The 20643-nt window shown below is 39.3% G+C and overlaps 1 pseudogene; it reads right to left on the bottom strand.

Moving 5' to 3' along the window:
- Positions 1-8279: 8279 nt before the first annotated feature.
- The window catches only part of LOC104842712, a 19522-nt pseudogene continuing 7158 nt past the window's right edge, over positions 8280-20643 (bottom strand).

Below are 20643 nucleotides of genomic sequence, written 5' to 3'. Positions count from 1 at the left end.
CGCCGCGGCGGGGCTGGCGGAGCGGGGGCGGGGGGCGGCGGTTCACCCTGCGGACACCGGCACCGCTCTGCCCGTCCGGGGCCGGGCCTGGGCCTGGGCAGGGGGCACAAGGAGCGGGGTTCTCCTCTTTATCCAGCTGCACGGGCACTTCCCCTTTCCCCAGGGCTGCATCCGTGGGCTCTGGAGAGCCGGTACACCCACGCGCGGCTCTCTGAGGACACGGGTGGTCTCTGGGTTCCGCGCAGGTGTCTGTCTCCACCAGCAACGGCTGAGGCAATTCAGCATCTCTGGGCTGTCTCAAAGCCCTGGAGTAAAGCCGAGCCCAGGCAGGGGCCGCTCCAGCCCAGGACTGCCTCTCAAAAACTTTTCAAATAACTCTCAAGCTTCCCATTCATCCTGACGAGCCGCTCGCATCTCCCATCTTTCCTAACCCTCACAGCCCCTTCCCACAAAGCTGCAACACTGGTACCAGGGCCCCTGCAAGTGGGTCAGCCAAAGGAAGCAGAGCACAGACTGGTACTTTTGTGGGTGAACAACTTAAAAAAAAAAAAAGTCACAAAGCTGAGTTTGGTGTAAAAGGGGCTATTTTTCCCTTCCCTCACCCCTTACGTCACTGCTTTAGGACGCAAGGCACGTGGCAACACTTTGAAGGAAAGGCTCAGCACTGGAGAAAACAAAGGCACTGAAGGAACCCTTCAGCAAGCTCAGGAGAGGTGCGACAACCCCTATAGGAAAAGCAGGATCTGCAGGCTGAGGCACTAGCTGTGATTGCTAGCCAATGGCAGGAGTAATTAATAACACCATCTTGGCTACTGCCAGGGTTGTAAACCCGGAATCGTTAGATTATCTACTCTGCCCATTCATCCAGATGACTTCTCTAAAGCAATTAACCCCTTGGAGCTCCAAGCTGCAGAGAAACTGATGTATCAACAGTGGTTGTGGCAAGTCCCTACAATGACAGAAGAAATAAAAAAGTTGTTGATTCTGTGTGTAAGCCCCTGGAACTTGGGGCACATTACATCCTTGTCAGCAAGGGTAAAAAGCTTCCCAGTTATTAGATGACTTTCCTCTGCCAAGATACCTGAATACTCATATCATACCCAATCATCTTTTTGTGAGAAAAATAAATCTCTTAAAACTCAACAGCATGAGGCTTGTTTTCACAGCCACAGCTCATTTCTGTGGTCTTTAATAGGCTCCCAATGTATCTCCAAATCCTCCCTAAAATATGGATTTGAAACAGGAAATTCTAGTATTTTTTCTCCAAAACCAGCACCAGTAAGTGTTCTCCCTTCTGCTAATGGAACCAAGAGAAAAATAAGCCATGCAAGGATTGTATTGATTTCTTTCACCACAGCACAGCACTAAGTCTTCCAGCTGCAGCTCCAAAACACCATCTCCCATCTGAAACACAACTTGCCTTCTTTGTACCCAGAAGTGTAGCAAGAGCCAGCTCCTGCCTGTGGCTGTTTGCTGATTGAGTCCACTTAGCCAACCGAGTCAGACAGAAACAGTGTCTTTGTTATTTACTACCTTGCTGCTTCGCTGTTTGAAAGTTTCACCAGAAAAAGGGTTTCTATCACTTAGAAGTGCTCAATCTACAGCACACAGGCTGTGCTTGGCTTGACAAACCAACTCATCCTGCCCCACAGCCTGTCTCTGCATCCGACCTTTCCACACGGTTGTCAGTAGCAGAAATTTTTGTAAGATTTAACCCAAGAGCCTAAACGCTTACAGCGAGAGATGAAGAGGATTGAAACCTCACTGCTTCCATGAGAAAGATATCTGCTGTTGCAATTTCAGTGTAGCTCACAAGAGGCAGCAAATACATTTCCAAGAAGAGTTTCTACTTCCATTCATCCCATTTGCATTATGTGTCTTGCTTCAACGCATCTAATTAGTTTACACAAATTACACAATCTAGCACTCTTCCCTCCAAAAGTCAGAGAGAAGACTCAAGCAGACGTTACTAAACTGTTCCACAGCTGGTTTGCACTGAACTGCATAGGAAATTGCTACTAAATAAAGCAATACAGTGAAGCAATACTGCTACTAAATAAAGCAATACAGTGATGCTTCTGTTTGCTTTTCACATCCTAGGAAGCCCCACAAAGCTTTACGGATACAGAACAGAGCATTCAGGTGTTAGGACATGTCTGAGTTGAAGGTGTACAGTCCACCACAAGGTCTCTCCAACACCCATGTGTAGTATGGCACACTCTCCAATTACAAGATTGCATATTTAAATAAAGACACACCACTTCTCTAATTGAATGACTATCTATTTGATAAGAAGCAATGCATCATTTTATTTACCATCATGTTTTTTTTTACTATAGGGAATATAACGAAGGGAGTGCCTTTGGTTATCACCCAGCATTTAGCGCACAGCCTCCTGTTTCTTTGTTGCTTGTCACTGAGGTCAAAAGAGTCAGAGGATTTGGGGCACCCATTGCCAGCATACCAAACTGGATACTCAAAGAAGTCCTTACACAAACAGGACCCAGTTACAAACACTTTTTACATGGTTAAAGGCCTAAAGTTACACGGAAAAGCTGTGACAGGCAAGAAACTCCAGGAAAAGCATCATGATCTTTGTGATCTCTCAGCTCTCAGGCTTAACATAGCCTTAGAGGATTAGAGTCTGTTGCTGACTTTCGTCTATGAGGAGCCTTCCAACTTCTGCAACATCCTCTGCCTTTATTACGTAAGGTGGCTTTGATTTTAAAACACCCCAGATATAGAGACAAACAACCTGCGCAAGTGAACAATAATCAAACACAACAGAGGACAACTGTAACTGAGGAATACAGCATAATCATTGTACATCCCATCAGGGATGGGACTGAACTGGAGCCTCAGTTCAGCATCTTCTAAATATTTGATATTGCAGCTTTAGCATTGTCAATGTAGCCCCAATACATAAAAACAGCACTGAACACAGGCTACATACCTTAAATCAATCAGAACTCAACAGTTAGTTACTGACACTTGAGTCTAAGATTTACCCTTGAAATCAGGAATTATAATTACAGAGGATGCCAGAATTTGGCAGTGAACATTTCTGAATGACTAGTTCTCAGTGAAGGGATATCAAGAAGCTGCTAAGACATCAAAGTAGCTTAAGTACTGTCAAGCCAACACTGTACATCATTTCATTCATAACAGACCTGAGAATGGAAACTTTCTTCCCTCTACATGTTCCACTTACATCCCCAACAGTATTACACCCCATTAAACACTATAAAAGGATGATGAGGAAAAAGTACCAAAGAGGAAAATACCCAATAAAATACATACTTTCACAAACATCATTAGAAAGTTTACAACACACGAATGAGCACAAAAGAAAGGATAAGGGCTTTAGGCTCACACCATTTATTCAGCCCACAGACCAAGTAAAACCAAGTAAATAACTTAATGTCACAAGAGGAAACATCTTTTTGCCTGGTATGCACACAGCACTCATCTTTAGCAAAACTCATTAAAACAAAACCAGCCCAACCCTAAGTATCACAGGTAACCACAAAAAAACAGTTTGAGAAAGAATACATGAATAGGAAATACTTAAAAGAACTGTATCTAAAAACATTAAAATAGTTAATCATCAAGCTTTCATGATCATGCACTCAGACACTTAAGCAACAGCACTCATCGCTCAGCAATTAACAAGCAAACCAATACTTGTATTTTTTTCAACACATCTGTTACAAAGACCAAAGTTTACTGCCACCATACTGCAGTCAGGTACATAACCCCCGGCCTCCCTGCTCACACTCCGCGTTTGGAGAACGCTAGAAATCACCTTCATAAACCAGTAAATTTTCTTTCTCAATCCTACAGCTCATGTGAGTGCTTGAGGGGGACTGAACACACAGGTTTCCCCACAGACTACCCAGGGTTCATACCACACCTGGGTACCACAAGGCACAGAAACAGCTAAGCCCACTGTGCCCAGGTTTTACACACAGCCTTTTAACAATATGCACAAGCAAAACTGCATTAATTGAAGCCTGCTTTTGCAGTTTATAGATTACTTTAGACAAATGTCTCATGAAGAAGCTCCTACCTGCAGCAGGGCCCTCCTCCCAACACACTGCCAGCAGCAGGCAACCCTGCCAGGTGCGGCAGGTTAGCTGCCTGTCCCTGGCACATGGCTCACCTGCCCATCACTAGCTGCCAGCTCGTGAAGCAACAGGATAAAAGAAAAACACAGGCAGAGGGAGCAGTGCACTTATCTCCCTGGTCTGCAGTGGGTAGAGAGCACACCAGGCTCATTTTGCCCATGGAAATAAAAGGCAAAGCGAGGGCACCGATTCCTCCCCCTCGGTTGGGCTGCAGCAGCTGCTGGGCTCTCTGCAGCACTTTGATCTGCTCAGGCAGAAGAGCAGCTTCAGATGCCTCTTTGCTCTCCATGATTTGTGTTGAGTTCCCAGACTTCTGGTGAAGGGCTGGCAGTGAGAGGTGTCTTCCCCCTTCAGCAGCTCTGACCAGCAAGGCGCAGCGCAGGCACCAGCCAGGGAGCTGGGCAGCCTCCTGCTCCCTTTGCCAGCACTCCTCTTCCCGCCTCCGTCTCCTTAGGTGCATGGCAAGAGGGAAAGTATCAGACTGAAATGCAGCCGTTATGTTGGTACACTGCAAAAAGAAGTTATGTGGCCCGAACCACACATTTTAAATGAGAAAGTCACTTTCTCTTGCCTTGGTTACTCAAACTTTGCCAGACCTCTGCAGAACCACTACAGCTCAACAACATTTTCATTTACTCCAGATACAACATTTAAGTTCAAAAGCAGGTCAGAGTAGCACTGGTGTTTGTCTGAAGAATACTTTAAATCCAAGTTTTCTGTCAGAAAAGTAAATCCGGCTAAAGTTGTAAGAGTGCAAGGAGAAAAATACAGTGCCTTTAAAATTTACCAGCACATGAGCCCTGAGGACATCTAAATCAACCATAGTACTGGCAATATGAAAAGCATTCAATAATTCAACCTCTCTGGGCCATATGTCAGCCTTAACTACAGATGAAAGTTATCTTTCCTTTTTCTACTTGATCACTGGAGCAGGATTCTGGTTAAAATCTCATCTGATAACATTTTCTTTGTAAAACATGATGTAGGCCTCGAGTGACTACTGCACAACTACGCAGTTCAGAAAATAAACAGCAGATTGATCAAAGGATGCATTGAGAGTCATTTGGTGTCCACAACACACCTTCTGCAGGCCTCTGACACCGCCACGGTTTGTATTTATTCCCATCCTCAGGAGCAATATGAAGTTTTGAGGGCCAGGAGATGGACAACTGGTGAAGCTTCAGTCGCCTTTGCCCCTGGCTGCCATTAGCCAGCCAGCAGGTTTCACACAGCCCTGCAGTCCATGCGCAACCAGTAGCTCTAAGGAGAACACAGACACCTCCAGAAACTCACAGGCGACTAAAAAAACAAGGAGCAAAAGCAGCTAAGCGGGAATTCGCTCTCCCTCCTTTGCTTTCCACAACCAGTGGCCTAGATCGGTCTGGGCTGGAGCACCTGTACTGCCACGGCTGAGGCAAGGCCTCCTGCCCTGGCTGCACTGCACAGCAGGGGCAGGCGGCACCCAGCCCTGCCCAGGCCCCGGCCCTTCTCCTGCGCGGTGGCCAGCCCTGGGACACCGCTCGCTCGTAACAGAGACGGATCCACTGGCTCCCTACACCACACCTCAATGGCCGGGCTGCTTAGTCCGTAAGGGAAGCAGTGTCAGCTCTTTTAAAACGCAGTAGGGCTTAAATATTTACCTGTTCAAGGTTCAGTTTGCCTTTTTTTTTTTCCCCTTTACTCACCTGTGTGGTGCTGCATATCATCACACTGTTCTTGCACGCTCACTGGTACTGTGAACGTTTAAGGACCATTGGCCTTTTTAACCAAATTAAAATTGAGCATACCTCACCCAAACACCTCACTGAAAGAGAAACAAGCATTTTTAGTTGGCTATAATAAACTTTAAGACCACTTCTAAGAGCCTGCAAATAGCAGGTCAATGAAAGAAGTATCTAAGCTGCTCAGAAGTTTCCTCAGGAAAATAAATTCAAAGTTCACAATTCATTTAGCTGACAACATTCTACAAGGCTTGGGTTTGGGTTTTTGTGTTTCAGGGGGTTTTGTTCATTTTTGTTGTCATTTGTTTTGGGTTGGTCAGTTTGGGGTTTTTTTGCTGTATTTAAATGAGTGAAGTTTCAAACATGATTTCCTTTGTGCACAGGCATGCTGAGTTTAGAACTTTGGGGTTTTATTTTTCTCTAATTTCACATCAGTAAGGCTACTAACTTAAACCTAATTCTCTTGAAAAGTAAACATCCACAGAAATGCCCCACTTGTATCCAAATACAGGTGTAAACTGGTTTTGCTGTGGTTAGCTCCTTTAAATTTCCTTTTCACATGTGAAGCCAGAGGCTCAAGTTGACTCCTGAAATAGCAACATAACACCCCTTTTTCACTTTCTTTCACATGCCTCATTTCTGCTCCTCACAGTGCAGGTACATACATCTTTCACTCTTTATTCCCTTAGGATATTTAGTTTTAGCACTTTCCCCACAACACAGAGTCATTAGGGCTTATGTGCACAAGGCGCCAGCTCTCCACTTGTGGCTGGAGCCCACTGCCAGGCCAGCAGGACCTGATCAATCCCTGCCTGTGCCAGAGCAGCACTGCAACTTCCCACTCCCTGCTTTTGAAGAGAGACTTTTACACTGTGGCAGGTAACTCTTTAGCAAAGTTCACCTCAAAACCTCAACCTCAAGTGTTAAAAAAGAAAAACCCTTAAATAATACAAGTTATTACATTTAATCCCTTTGGGGGAAGTGGGGAATGATTTTGTGATTAAGGACCTACTGTGGGGCTCAAGAGAATTAGTTCAATTCCAGGCTCTGAAACAGGCTTCCAGGTTCCTCTGGGAAAGCCTATGCAATCTCCTATCTCACATGGACACCGGCAGGGTAATTTATAAGTGGATACAGCCCTCAGACAGTGTAGTACCAATAGCCAAATAAATGTACAGGTAGGAGTTAGGTGGGCTGCAATCATTTTGAGAACTAGTTAGCTATCCAAAGAGGGCACTACCATTAGACTATCACCATGGAAGTCATACTTAAGTTTTTAAAAACAGGTATTAGAGGGAGTCTTGAAAAATAGTAAGTTACATTATTACTCACTCTCAGGCTGACAGCTAGTTCCTAATGGTTTTAGCTAATGCATTAAGTGAATGAAAAAAGCTGCAAGATAAAAATAAGTTGGCAGGTCTTGCAGAAAGACACTGCTTAGTTCTCAAGCACACGGCTATTTTCTGTGGTTTGCACTGCAGGGAAATTTTGCTCAATTAAGATCTATAGTTGGTATTGTTTCTTGGCAAAATTAAATTTATGAATTGATTTAATTCATAGAATGCACAAATTCAATGAAAACTCATATGACAACATGAGTTATGATAGAGCAAATCAAGCAAGCACCATCAGAAAAACATAGTACTGAAGTGACTGTGTAATCTTCTAGACAGCAAAGTGCTGCACTACACAATCCGCAGTGAAAGCATTAGACAGCCTGTCTTGCAAAAAACAAAAAGATTTAATTACTCCGATATACTGCTGAGCACACATATTAGTAATTTCTTTGCTATTACCAGCAGAAATTTTCCCCTACAATTAAGAAAAGCTGTCATACACACCAGAAATACATAAAATAAAAACTACTTCCCATTTTTAAAGACCTCACAATCGTTGAAAAATTTGACTTCTTTCTGAAAAAAGTACTGTGCCTATTATGGTTGCAAGTAATACCTATAATGTATTTAATGCATTACAGAAGTTACCTTCAGTAACTTCATGTGTGCTTCATATATATCTAAACTATTTTCTCTGTGAAAGTAATTGCCTCTTTCAGAAGGTGGAAAAATCCACATGAAGTTTCAAGATCAGTGTTGCTGGCATTGTTTCTTTATGTGCAATCTATAAGCAATAATTGAACCTTGATATTAAGTATTTTTGCAGAGCATCTACCATTTATTTTGCATGTATTAAAACCAAGTATACTTGATATTTCAGTAGAACAGCTGTTAATATTTTTTAAATCTGGCATTTGATTGCCTTGTATATAACTACAGGTTAAGGTGGTTCTTCACATTAATTTACTGGACTGCTTTTCTAACTACAATTATTTCAATATTTTCCTTAATTTTTCCATTGTTTTCACTTCCATTATAACTTGAAGTTACAACAGTTGAAAATACAAAAAATCCCAAGCAAATTCAATATTCAAGAATTCAATATAAAACTCTTTCAAAGCTGTCAGTTATTAGGTGAGCAAGTAACATCAACAATTCTGGTTGAAGCTAAGGTCAGTCCTTTTACCTTCATCTCTCATTAAGGTAAAATGCAAATTAACTGATAGACTTTCCACAAATTTAGAGAAATTCCATCCATCCCATCAAACATGCACTGAAAGCCAGGTCTGACCAGATCTGCCCATTCTAACTTGAATAGTCAAATAAAGTTCAACCACAAAGTGAAATTGGTGACAACTGTGTAAAACAGGTAACTTTATTTTGTGACTGTTTAGCACCTTCTAATTTAAAATTACCAAGGTACAACACTGACATTCATGAACATTTGTTTTAATAGAAAAGCCTTCTTAAATTTTTCAGAAGTTCTCATGGGCTGGAGCACGAGAGAAGGTGCGATGCATGTGTGGTTACAGGACTTCCACTATTGCCAGTTATGTCAGCAGTGTCTTCTTGATTAAGCTCTCCATTGGTGCTGTACTGGTTTAACATGAACAGCTGTGACAAAACACAACAAATACTGTAACACAGTTGTAGTTTCTGTATCTGGTCACCCTCCCCACATCTACTTATATTTAAAAATCAATTCCCCTCTTCCATCAGTGAAAGGCTAATTGCCATCTCAATGTTTCATTTTACTGTATTATCAATCCTAATGATTTGCTATAAACTTTTGATTGTTCCATGTCCTCAAATAGGTAATCTAGCATCTAACTTCACTTCAATGCAAAATATAGTCCAATATCCTGTTCCTTTTAAGTATCCTGCATACCTAAATCAGGTTTCAGCTTTGCAGTGGGCCCTTGCCTAACATACTCCTCCAGCTAATATTGTGCTCCAGAACACTGTTAAAATGAAAAGGTATCCCCTGTTCTAATGTCTGACACAGAATCACATATACCTGTTTTACCACTGATGGATGCATGTCTCACCAATTCTTGTTCCTGTCCAGGCAATGTGTTTCAATATGAACTGGCCACACGCTTCTTCCTCACATCTATCCTGAATCATCTTTATTACAAATTAAACCAATTACTTATTATTCTATCTACAATGAACACAGAGAAAAGTTGTCTCCTCTTTAAAACCTTGAAAGAATCAACCCGTACTCTTGAAAGAGTCAACCCATGCCAAGAGGAAGAGCTTTGGAAAAAACCATACACGATTCCTCTAATAATCTTTTGTAGTTCTGATAACACCTTTCAGATTATGTCAGCTCACAGCTACTGCACACACTCAGATAACACCACAGCACTGCACACCTAATAAGCACTAAAATAACCCACTTCCATTTCACAACTAGAGAAGCACATCAGTATATTTTTTATATTATATTTTATATGTCTATAAAACACAGGGATGGCCAACTAATCACACATTTAACTATCATGCTTTGTTATTACTGCAACTCCTATGAAGGAGGAAAACCTTCACTCCTTAAAAAGGCTGAAAAATACACTCAAAGCAACTATCAGCTTGCCTTGCAAATCAAATCAATGTGAAATGTCACTTGTCTGCTCCTCTCTAAGCACTGGCTTTCTACTGAGTACAAGCTCGAGCTAACTCTAAGCCCCTTCCCTCCTCTCCCTTCCCCTTGTGACCATGGCCACCCCAAAACCTCTGTTCTAACACAACAGCCAAATTACTGACCAACACCAAGAAGCTTGCAAGTACAGAAAGCAGCTCTGACAGGCACTGTAGCTATATTACAAAAAACTATTACCTGCAAGAATTATCAGTCACCATGGGTCTAATCCCCTTTTAAATTAGTGGGGAAAATTGTTTTCAGTGTCTATTTTCCTTTCCCCAGCCCACACATCTACAAAAACAAAGGCAAAGCTCTACAGAAAAGCTAGGCAGCCTTCCTACAGGCCAGAAGGTATTTCTCTCTCAAGGTTTGCAACCCTGAAAGCAGGGCACATGACTGCTTAGCTAGAGTCATTAAGTAGTTCATTTAAACTGATTGTGATCTACCTTTTCAAATCTACTCTCAGTGAACTATGGGGATCCAGAAAATGATTTCCCCCCCCCCCCACTCTGGAAGAGTTTAAAAAGAGAACTTTAAAATCAAATGGTGATGTACAAAAATGATTTGTTTCTGGTTTAGCTTTTATTTGTTTCTCCAGCTTAGAAATCAGGCCTCCTTTCCCAATTTAAAAAAAAAAATTATATCAAGAAGTATGCATTATTATTTTTACTTCACATCTACAGCAATATCTAATAATTTTTTCTACATAATTTAAATTTTAAATACTCCAATTTTAAATTACATTACTATATTTCTACTGTGAATAACATTTCATTTTGCTTGGATAACAACAGTAACAACCACACAGGCATCTATGTGTTAAGTACCCTGATTATCATGAAAAAGCCAAAGCAAACCACTAGACTTGTATGCTTTACAAAGCAGTACCTAATTATTTCAATATAGAAACAGTATCCTTCATGCTGAGATGGCTTGAAGAAAGATAGCCATTGTTTTCGTTACTTAAATGAAATAAAGTTCTCCAGCTAGAATAGATGTATGGTTGTCAGCATCATGAATGTTTTAAGTAGAAATGATTTACAGTTATTAAACCAAACAGCTACAGAGCTTTTTCACTCTCACCTGGCATTGGCAAAAGGCCAGGCATCCCTCCAAGCAGTGGCCATTTTGCAGGTTGATGTCAAGAATATCCCAGAAGTCCGAATCCTTTAGCAGGTGCTAAAAGAAGAAGTGGAAGATTATCCTTTGCATTTGACAGTCCTGTTTGGAAGTGGGTTTTGTTTTAAAACAGTTGACAATGAAAAACCAACAGTAAAATCTGCTTTTGTTTGCAGAGGACACTCTTAACTGTGAGGTTCTAAAACCCACCAGGCTTAAGAAGTGCCAGTTAGCTATCTGCAAACAGGTACAGAAGTGAGCACTGCAGACAAAGCAGTGACACCACACACCAATAGCTATAAATGCCTTAGCCTTTATCATAGTGCCCTACCACCGAGCTACAAGTATAACCTTCCTGTACATATTTAACAACAGAGCACACTGACCTGCAGTGTTGCTAATCTTAGCACGAGCACACTACAAAGTAAAACTCTCCCTGACATTAATGTTAACCTGCACATGCAAGTTAAAACACAAACTGAAAAATGAAGTACAATTGTTATGGAAAGTTAAAGCCAGATTTTTATCTCTGAGTGATTTTGTCATGACAAATATTAGATGTCATCTGAGGCTTGCTCTAAGCAAGGATTTAATCCACAATCATAATGTAGGTCACTAGTTTTGATACAGTTTGTGCCTAGTATTCATTCCAAGGAATCAGACTCGGCACTAACATCAATAGCTGTCAAGAGTGTACATGTGGTTTCTTTTCACACTACCATTTAATAAAAGAAAATAATCCAATTAAGCAGACATCACAATATTTTTTGCTGGCTGACTTATTTATTTCAATCATTAAAGCAGTATTTAATTTACAACAAAGCACCACCCTCTAAATCCTACACATCCAAGAATGTTAGTGTTTAAAACCTGAACCGCCCTTGCCGTTTCTGCTGCCCTTTTGGTTTTCAATGAGCTTCAGTAACTCAAAAGAATTGCAACCAACTTGGTAACTAAAAAAGAAAGCTTTGTAGAATCGGAAAAGTTCACAACAGGGGAGGAAAAAAGCCTTTCTAAAATAGCCAGGTGTTCACCTCAACCCGTACCAACTTCAAACAGATGCAAGGACAGTAGTTGAAGCTGATTTCAGACTAAGGACATGAAAGATGAGCTTTATATTCTTATGCTTTTATAATGTTAGAACGAATTCATTTTTAGATAAAGAATAGTATACTCCCCTACTCTCCTATTCTTTCACATAAAGTTTGCTCTGAAAATAGCATGGCTGAGTTCCAGTCTTTCAACTACTATTTGATCACTGCCAAATATTTGCAAGTTCAGATTTTTCCACATTCCACCCATCTACTTCGTTGTAGTTCACATAGTATCTACTATGTTTTGTCCTACTTCTATGAGTAAACGTACTGTGGCAAGCGATTAAGTCAGTCATGAAAACAGAATTACTTCAAAATACAAAACTGAAATAGTATTGGAAGAGCAGCCGCTGACAGTCTATCACCCAAATGAAGGTTTAACCTGAGGAAGGGGTGACTGGGCTAAGAGAACAACCCTGCTTGGCAGCAGAAGAGATGGAGGTTTACTTAAGGTATGGGTGGCAACGCTTGTACATGGTCTTACACTCTCATGACACATTGTGTCTTCAACTTCAGTTGAAGGATCAGTTTGTCCAGTAATACTTACTCTAAATGGACAAAAGTGGTAAGCAATTCTTCAAAAGATATTAAGAGCACAAGTAGAAGCCTGCAAGAATCTCACTACCCCCATATGACAAGGGGATCCAAGAATTTTCTGTAGAGTAGCTCTTAAGATCTAAATGACACAGATATTCCAAGTCTATAATTTACATGTGTGGCTGGGTTTGTTTTTTTTTCTTTTAGAGATGTTCTGCTGAATTTTAAGTTTTTTAATTAAAGTAAGTTTATACACCATTATATTACTGAATTCTGTCAAACCAAGAGTTGCATTCTGCTTAATGGACTTAATGGATATCACTAACTTAAATGCATTTGTGTACAGTGTTATTAAAACTTAAGTAGTCAACAGCATTAGCAGATCAAATACTTACTTTGCAACCATAACCGGTGAGAGCGCAATTGCCCATTAGGGTACTTGTGTGTATGTCCTTATAATGCGTAGTTCTGTGAAGAATATATGCACGCTACTTCAGGATGCATGTGCTCATTAATACACACAGTGGCATTTTATACATAAATTCTCATCTCTAGTGCCTATCATTTATTTACAGGTTATTTATGTGGAATGCACCCAAGCTTATTTATATCAGATTTAAAAGATGCTTGAAGTTGTGTTTCAGTGGGAAAAAATATTAATACCTTCAACCGTTATCTTTTCTGGTCTTTGAATAGTCACATACTGAGTTCAACTCCACCCAATCCAAGTATTTCCCCACACTTAACAGAAATATGTCTAATGCCTAGAGGGCACACTGTACATCTCGCAGCTCCCACACTAGGCAGTCATCTACCAGATGCTGCCTTGTGTGAAACCCTGGTACGCTCCTGTTGCTCATGCTCAACAAATATATTCCCAAAAGCTTTAACTACGAGAGCCAGTGCATCCTCCACAGGCATGTTGTTATGCACTACAGAGAAGACATAGCTGGCATTACAAACCTTGTGTTTTCATCTACTTCACACTTTTACAAAAAGATAGAAAAATACAGCTGTTAAGTCTGTGCAATATAATTGAGTGAGATTTTAAACCCTTCAGTTCAGTATTGATATAGCCCTCCTGTAGCTGCAGAGGTTAGTTTTGATTTAGCACCAGTATATGAAATTCATCTGAAATAAATGAAAAGTTGTAATTTCACCTTCCCACTGTCAAAACATTATTGGTCATTCATGATACAAAGCTAAAACTGAAATAAAGATTCCCAATTCCATACAAAGGCTTTCACAGACAACTATACCTGAAATAATAGGATTAGTACAGATTTTTTTCTTAATTTCAGAATATTTTTACCTAACTGGAAAACAGGGCAGTTACTTTCCCTCCAGGAGAAACTGCCTTTTTACTATTGTGTTCTTGATACAAGAAAAGATGTGGAATTTGTACATTTACAGTAAAAATTTCTGAAACAAATACAGATAAAAACTTTAAGAAGGACTTTGATTCATTTACACAGAATCAATGCAAGAAAGTGAAATTTTAATTAAGCAATTTCTATATAGCTTCCTATCATTATTATATGTGACAATTTGTTGTATGTATTTTATGCCACTTAAGCAGCAATCCAGGACAGATATTTAATCACTCTATTATGAATTATTAGAAATTAATTCAGTGAACTATTTCAAAGCTGTCTCATTTTGACTAGGTCAAATTCTGTTACCCAGAAGTGCCATGAATCAGCATTTAGTATTTAATGGGTTTAAAAAAAATTAAACTGCAGTTCTGAATGGGGACTACTTTAAGTGACATCTCTCAAACAAGCTAAACTTTCTTTTGATAGAATAATAAAGCATGATTACAGTGCAAGAGAAAAGTGCTACGTTGGGCTGTTCAAGAATACAAACCCATCATTTTTTACTTCTTAAAGTGCATGTGTGAGATATGACTTATGTACGGTATATTATTTCCACTGCAAGACCAGGTTCTTGTAACTGATTGCCTATAACTCTAGCATATTCCCCTGAAGAAAAGAGAAGTTGGTTATACACAAATAAAAGTCTGTGTCATTGTTTCCCATTGCTGTGCTGTTGCCATATAGTACATGCCAGAAGCCACAAGTATCAAGTCCAGTGTTGTGAGGTATAACACCCCCCCCAAACAGTGTGTTCATGGATCAGAAACACTTCCTACAATACCAAGAAGTAACTGTGATCTCTACCTTATGCCACACAGAGAAAGTTGAAATTATTTGTCAAAGTATAGTAGGAAGCTGTAATATACGTAAAAGGAAGTTTTTTTTAGTTAGTGATTCCTGCTTGATCATGTTTTAGTGCTAGATTTGAGAGTGAAATACACTAATTATTGAAATTATTTATATTTAGCATTTGATCCTATCTCATCATCCTAGTATACCGGGAAATACTCAACTGAAAAGAATATAGTCTGTTATGAACTATTACACTGGCATTAGTGTAATTTTGTTAGTAGCCTGTTTTTTTAAAAAATACTGAAGATAGAGGGCACAACAATTAAGGGTAGTGATCCGTATGTTCTGAGGATAGATGCTAAACATTATCCTTTAAGAATTTTACTAATATCTTGAGTTTAGACTTTTAGACTAGGAATATCACATTTCATACTGATACCAATGTGGAGAGATGAAAGTCACAAGCTCCATTTGCTTCACCAACAAAAAAGCTGGCTAACACTGATCCTGAAATTACCCATGGGACAGCAGACAGTCAAGGAAGAACTGTGTCTTATTTTTCATATGCTGTAGTACACCTACTGTTTTAAACAGTTCTAAAAGCGTTTCGTTTACATATTAAAGCAACATATTTGGGCTTAAAACAACTGAAAACAAATTGATTTGTCAGCTTCAATTATTTTTGTTTCAAAAAATTAGAAGTCAATTTACAACCTGCTCTGATTATCCCACATGATCTTTGCATTTCAGGCACATTAACCAACCTAGCTGCAGCCACTGTACTTCTTCCTATCTGGATTTCAAGTCCCTCTACTACTGACTGAACATTTCAATAGACCACTAAACCATGATAGTGGCAGAGAATTTCCAACTCACATTTGAAGAGATTATGTACCACTACATTTCTGCAACACTCCATGAACCAAAACAGAAAGTCTCTGGTGTATTCCCAATCATATTTGAGTATCAGAAGGGGATGTGTCAAACATGGAGGTCAGTGAGGAAGGGAATTAAATACTGCATTTACAGCACCAGAATTCAATACAAAGAAAAGCAACTGTCTCAGCTTAAAATTTTGTTGATTCTATTATTATAAGATGTATGAAGGCAGAATATATGGTCTACGTTTCCTGTAAGTTTCAAATGCATTAAATACATAGGGAAGTGATACCAGTAACAAATTTGGTATTAAACACTTCGCTACAGGGAAGAAGAGAGAAATGAAAGTTAGGATATCAAAGCAGCAATAAGGAATTCAAAGCAGCCACAGTTTAGATTTCAGTTCTCTAGATAGTCCTCTTGGAAGAATAATGAATTCTGTGTATTTGAGTGGTTAAGATCTCTCTGTATTCAAGTTGACCCAGCTCACCTCCAGAAGATGAACAGAGCAACAAAATGGAAACTAACACTTTTCTGAGATTAAACACAGTTGTGATAGAAGTTTGTCTTCTGTTTAACAGAATGTTACTCTAAGAATTCATTTTTCCAAAGTGTTCTTCTAGTTTTGCTTCAAGTACTAAGAACCAGGCACTAGACAAAATACTTGAAAGTCCTTCATATAGCCAACTAGCCAACTTCCATTTTTCCTTCTGTTGGCAACTGTGAAAGGAATCTTTCACATTAGAAAGCTATGTGATGCATCAAAACCTGCAAAGATTACTCAGACAAAAACAGTATCTGAAACTACTTTTAGTATGTCTAGATTAAGAGACCACAAAATCCAACCAAATGCTGCCAGGTGGCCTTTAAAACAGGAAAGAGAAATTATGATTGGATTAAGATCAGACTTAATTCTGAAGTCAATTTTTTTTAAGAACCTAGACAGGTACCTCATGGCTGTCATTCTCCAAAGCCTGGGAGATGCGTAAGAAATTTTAGGACTACTTAGAAGTATTAAGGAGATCCAGAAACTTTAAACAGGCATAATCTCGAAACATTATCTATATATTTGCAGCATCACATTTCTGAACTGGGTTACACTTACCTATGTAATTACCATCATTGTAACAGAATTTGGTGAAAAAAAGTCTTAGTAGAAACCTACTTTTGCTCCTTGCTGATGGCAACAATGATAGTCAGAAGGTGTCTCATTCTTTCTGCATGTGTTGGTAAAACTGCAGGTATAGCTTCTCTCCACAATCATTCCTGCTGTAGTCATCTGCAACCAAGTGAAAAAATCAATTAAGCAACAGCACAGACTGCAAAACTATATTAGAATATCACCAAGTCTTCACTACTTTACCATTTAACAATACTGTCAAAAATGATAAAAATAGTTCTTTGAAGCAAGTTGGTTTGGTTTTTTTTCCCCCCCTTCCCCGCCAAGGAAATTTGTTACAGACATGCAAGAAGGCATAAGAAACATGGTTAAACTTGGCTGCAGACTTTTCAGAATTAATCTACTGAGAACAGCCCATTCATCTATTCCAACCCACAGAGGATTATTTTTGCCCCATTCTCTCCTGAACTTTCTTCCATTTTGATACTGGGACTCAAATCTCACTCCAAGGGAAGGCAGTGAGAGACTAGGAAAAGCCAGACTGCTTTTTTTTTTGCTAGCCATACAGTAGGAGCTAAACTGGAGCATTTTTCATCTGTGTTAAAGAACACTTTACCCAAATACTTTAAGAGCCATGTTGAAAAAATGCCCACACTGGACACACACCAATGTAGGAGTCAGAAATGAGCTTGCTTGCCTATCTCCAACATACAGTTACCTTCAAATTTTTTTTGATCTGCAAAATATACACACAGTTCTTCCTCACAGGGTGTTTTGCACTCCCTAAGTAAGTCGAGTTATACCACTAGTTCTCAAACACTAACCACTTCTAGCTCCTAGTTCCCCATCACATATCACATCTCAGCCCCACCCCAAATAAATGGACACTCATGAGCTGGAGCCTTGAGAAGTAAGCCCTGCTCTCACAGCCTGCTCTACAGCCTCAGTGCCAGATAAACCCACTGACTGCCAGAAAAGATGATACTGTAAACAAATCTTTCAGAATTTTGCTTTGCTGCACGGTGGTAGCAATACAGACCATCTACTGCCTATTGCAATCCATACCTTTCAGTTCTGCTCATTTCAATAACTGGCTGAATTTTTCAAATGCTGAACATGGATATACAGCATTTTATTGGCATGACCTTTCAAAACAAATTAAGAGGTGAAAACACCAGGAAAAACAGTAATTGTCACATTCTGCTAAACATTTCTCTGGAACTATTAGTCTTCACAATCTTCCTAGCAGTCTTAAAGAAGGAATAAAACAACAAATATAATTCCAGGTCTATTGCTCACTGACTTACCTGCACAAAAAAACAGGTAGTTAAAGCAATATCCCTCTTGCACCATCTTGGGAGAACTCAGACTGAGCACAGGTAAAACAGTAAGTGATCCTGCAATTCAGTTAGCAATTATTCCTCACACAGATCTTCCCACATGCTACAACACTCACACCATTCATTAACTTGTCCTAGATATCATGGGATTAACAACTTCTTTAGCTAGTTACAGAAAACTCTCATAAATATTCTTCTCTACCCTGAAGGGAAGTACCTATGTATTTTTGCCACTGAGTTCTACCAAGGATTAAACTTATTTCTCACATTCTTACACTCAGCTTCTATTATCCCTGTCTCCTTTTATTGGGCAGATCTCCCCATGCAGCTAATGCAAATATGGGTGTCATTGTCAATATCTTTTTCCCTTCCACCACAGGAATGCATGGTAAGCAACATGAATTCTTAAAGTTATCTGCCTTCCCTGAAGTTCCAGCATAATGTCCTGTGATAAACATCTACCTGGTCTGCTGGGAACCCAAGAAACCCCTGGTGATATACAAAAATGCTGCAGTAGAAAACCAGACCAGAGATTTTTTTCACCTAATCCTAGCGTAGCCTGTATGCAAGCTCCTCAATAATGGGCTCCTGCCATACTCCCACATTTTATAAATTTGCTGGATTGCATCCACTTATTCAAATGCAACTCATGTTCCCAAGTGTGCTGCTATACCTGGATATACTTGCCAGCTTTCCCTGGGACATGGTACTCTGTCCTACTGGCCTTGACAGCCTTTTTGCTGCACTAAGAATGAATCTTTCTATCAGCTCTCAGAGGCCACACCACAATTTTTGTGAGCATCAGATATTATGAACTTGCAGAGATTATGAACTTGCCTGTCAACTATAGACAAAAGTGCACGCTCTAGGAAGGAACAGGAGCTAGTTACAATTCTTACCTTTTTAGGAGTACTGGTATCTCATACTAATCTTCTTTCCCTGTCAAATGCTCATATTGCTGCCCAAATAGCTCTTCAAAGCTAAGGAGAAAACATGTTTTGAATGCACTCTTCAATTTAAAATAAAAGGCCAGTTCATGCAAAATGTTTCTTCCATGCTTATGGGGGGATTTAAATAAATCAGACATATCAATTTTCAAAATACTAAGTGTAAGGGAATGCTGCTAATTGAATGTATATGTTTCACCAAAACTGAATTGATGCAGAAGACTGTTCCTCAGAACTCATACAAGCTCATTTTGCAGTAGCAGCTAGTTGCTCTTCTTACTATTCTGCATTTTCTGTTGCTCCCAGCACCTCCAGTTATCTCATCACAAATTCTCTGTATTTCATGGGGATATAAAGCATCCTTTCACTAAATATAGATCAGGCTAATAAAATGAGGGTTTTGAATCTATTTTTTGCTTTCCTAGAAGGGTAAAAGGCACATAAGCCTGGCACAATGTTTTAACTCCAGATTTTAAATAATTTGGCATTCTTTAGAAGGCTACCTTTTTCAGCACTGAAGCTTTTTTAGCTTACAAATTCAAAGACTTAATCAAAAGAAGAATATTTAAAACAACTGGCAAAATCATTAGCTGCACTTCTAGAAAACCATTTTGGCAAGAGAGATTACTCCAACACACCATCTACATCAGACATCTGTGGACTAGCCACTTATATTGCTAAAGAGAATATCTATCTTCATAAGGTCCTTTTGCTCTTGAAATTAAATACCCTATTTTGAAAACCACACTCATAATTTGGATTGTAAGCACTTGCAAGATCTTTGGTAAACAGACAAGATGGAATGGGTGAAATAAAGCCTTACAGTATATCCCTATGTTTTTATATCCATGTATTTTTATTCCTATTCTACAGATTAGAAAATAATCAGCAGTAATTGATGGTTATTTGTCGTAACTATTTGTAATAGTCACAAAAATGGACAGGTATTTCATTTCATATGGTTATTCTTACTTCTAAAGTTAAATTTTGAGTAACAATTTAATCGAAGAAAACCCATTTAGAGACGTAAAAATCAAAAGACAATTTATATCACAGGTGAGAGATCAAGTTGCAAATAGAAGACAAACATGTTAAAATTAGGCCAAATGCAAGTTAGTTTTGTGCGCAGTACAATTATAATCCCGTCAAGCTGTACATCTCATTCTTAAAACTCCCTAGTAATTAATTAAAAAAGTCTCACTTACCTTCCTACAAGAGTCACTATAACAAAGGTTCTTAAAGGACCACATCACCTAATCCCATTCCAACATTTTTCTAAACTGTATGAATAACAAATTAATAACATGAAATTTACTTAACCATAGCTTGACCTGAGTTAGAAGATGTTAAAACTCTTGAGAACTTTTCTTCAAGCATCTTCTATATAGCTAGATTTAGTCTGTAGTGGAGAGTAAGTTTCTCTTACCACTAATAGAAAGAAAAAAGTTAAGGAAAGAGGTAACTAATTACAAAATCATCAAAAATTGCAGGATGACTCCAGAGCTGATAAAATATGCACCTATGCATTCTGAAAAAGAATAGGAAAAAAGCCTCATTTGCTCTTGAAACAAAGCGTATGTATTGGCTTTGCGTGGCAAGGTTTTGGTGGC

This window comes from Haliaeetus leucocephalus, unplaced genomic scaffold, assembly GCF_000737465.1.
Source record: "Haliaeetus leucocephalus isolate CR32 unplaced genomic scaffold, Haliaeetus_leucocephalus-4.0 Scaffold92, whole genome shotgun sequence".
Classification (NCBI taxonomy): domain Eukaryota; kingdom Metazoa; phylum Chordata; class Aves; order Accipitriformes; family Accipitridae; genus Haliaeetus; species Haliaeetus leucocephalus.
Note: the sequence above shows the minus strand (reverse complement) of the source record. Positions and strands in the feature narration are given on the sequence as shown.